The sequence below is a fragment of the Camelus dromedarius genome, chromosome 8 (genome assembly GCF_036321535.1).
Source record: "Camelus dromedarius isolate mCamDro1 chromosome 8, mCamDro1.pat, whole genome shotgun sequence".
NCBI lineage: Eukaryota > Metazoa > Chordata > Mammalia > Artiodactyla > Camelidae > Camelus > Camelus dromedarius.
Genome location: NC_087443.1, coordinates 79,335,740 through 79,338,247, shown reverse-complemented (window position 1 = coordinate 79,338,247; position 2,508 = coordinate 79,335,740). Strand labels below are relative to the sequence as shown.

Sequence of the window (2,508 nt, the reverse complement as noted above, 5' to 3'; positions counted from 1 at the left end):
CAAAAGCTTCTTCTCCTGATGCTGTTGCTCAGCGTGGTCTACAGGAATGTAAGCTTGCCTATGCTTCTCGCCGACACAAGTCTTGTAGTGGGTGTGATGAGAAAGTCCCACGTTACCTTGACCAAAGATCTCAGAGCTCCCCAGTCCTGTGGCTAAAAATCACACACACAAACACACACACACACACACACAGAGAGTGACAATAACTCTTTTTAACTGTTTATGTATATTTAAAACCAGCTGTGAGATAAGTTTTCATTTAGAAAATTCACTTTCAGCATGGCAGCAAGAGAAAGGAGAGCCTTTGAAATTTTAAAACTTGTTAGTGATGAGTGATAAACAAAAGCACACACGACAGTATTTTGCAAGTCCTGCATCAACAGGACTTTGCCGCCTATGAAACGATGAGAGAGTAATGAACAGAGGTTGGACTCATCTGTCACCACTAAGGAGATCCCACGTTGGCAGCAGTTTATGAATTTTGGAGTATTTCCCCTCGCACGATTGGAAGCGTCATACGTTAGCAGTGTCAGTGAGCAGCGGTCCTGAGGCAGTGGCTTTCATTATTTATCTGGCATAATAAAAACACAACTCAGTACACAGAAAGGCTCGCAGAAGGGTATATAAAGTGAAGTGAGTTCACTCTACTTAGTAAAGAGATCGATAAGCAATGTGCCTTCTTAACCTGGGTGGAATGATAAGCATCTTACCTTTCACAAAGTTGTTTTCGAAGAGCATCTACACCGGGAATGCGCTGGGTTATTAGATACACGACACCTTTAATAAGTAAATGGCACGTCTGTGTTTTGATGAGCAGCCTGGGGTGGGGATGGTCGCAGGTGATGCAGAGCAAAAGGAGTGGAATGGAGGCATGGGCTGGACTGGAGAAGACCTGCTACCTGCAGACCCCCTGGCGAGTTGCGGCCCCCACCAGTTTTCCCTCACCGCACCCGTTCTCAAGAATATTCAGTCTCTTGAAACCCCTTATGGGTTATAATCAGGTCATGGGTTTTTGTAAGTATCTTACTTAAAAATGTGTTTCATCTGTAGAATGTTTGCTTTCTGATCAGAGTCCTATTTATGATTTTATTCAAATTAATTAGCATAATCTTGAATGTTATTTATAAACATGTCAGGCTTTTTCCCATTTAAAAAGAGAAGCATGCTCTTTACATTCTCTTACTTTTTTTTAAAAAAAAGCATAATTTGTCATAGATAAATTTTTAAATTACATATGGTGTCGCCTTTGGGGTGGGGACCAAAAACGTACATTAAAACATGAGCTGATCATTAATAACATGTGGTGGCTGCACTCCCTGGAGATTACCAGCTGTCTTGCCCTCCCCATCCGGAGCGGGGAGATGGGAAGCCCCTCTCTCCATCATTGGCCGCAGAAGCCTGCTTCCCAGTCCCCCCTTCAGCTCCCCTGAAAACACTGAAGCCAGACATTCCCAGCCTTGAACTGCTGACATTTTGACCTGGATGGTTCCTCACTGTGGGGCTGCCCTGTGCATGATGGGGTGTTTAGGGCACCTCTGGTCTCTACCTGCTGGATGTCAGGAGCGCTTTCCAGAGCCAGGCTGTGACAACCTAGAATATCCGCAGGCATGGCCAGTGCCGCATGGCGGCCAGTGGTTTTATACCTTCACCTCCTCTGCTCTCTGCTGGCCTCCAATCCATGACCCATGTTTATCCCATTTTATATAAGCACAAACTTGCTAAAATTTTGTTTTAAAAATCATTTTCTTAAGGGGTCCCCAACAACTATACTTCAATTTAAAAAAAAGATTCCTAAGAAAGTATTTTCAATTCTAACCAACAAGGGTTTACTTAACACCCACCTTTTGCAAAGCATTGAGTTGGTCCGTGTTTCTCTTTAATCAGACTTTTTCGAGCTGGTTTCATGTTTCTTTATCAAAGAAACAATTTCCGGGGGTAGTGGGGGTAGCTCAGTGGTAGAGTGTGTGCTTCGCAGGCACAGGGTCCTGGGTTCAATCCCCAGTACCTCCATTAAATAAAAAATAGATAAATAAAAATCAAAAATTCCATAAATGATAAACGCTGGAGAGGGTGCGGAGAAAAGGAAACCCTTGTACAGTGTTTAAAAAAAAAGAAGGAATGAAGGATGGAAGGACCAATTTCCAAGGCCGGAGACAGCCTACGAGAAGATTATCTTATTTTGCCTTTAATACTAATAAAAAATACTTTAATACTAATTAAATTTTTCTTTTGCAAAACCTTTCTTTTTGTCAGAGGAGGGAAGGAACTGAGGCCCCGGATTTAACTTGTTTCTTGATATGCACACTAACAGTATAAAGATTTGATTTTGCAAACTTTTGAGAGGTTTTGCTCCACCAATTCCACTGAAGGTGCAGAGGTATAAATCTTGGAGACGAGAGATGGATCCCGGAATCACCCCTCACTTGGGTCCTATGCTATCAACTTAGACAGCGAGTGAAGGCCACGTGCCTCGTGCGGCACAACGCCTTTCCCGTAGACCAACACTGC

At 43.1% G+C, this 2,508-nt stretch overlaps 1 non-coding gene across 1 annotated transcript; it reads left to right on the top strand.

The window, feature by feature from the left end:
- Positions 1 to 1,931: 1,931 nt before the first annotated feature.
- Positions 1,932 to 2,010, top strand: TRNAA-CGC (transfer RNA alanine (anticodon CGC)). Its single transcript has one exon. It is a non-coding gene; the product is annotated as a tRNA-Ala (tRNA).
- The last annotated feature ends 498 nt before the right edge of the window (positions 2,011 to 2,508 follow it).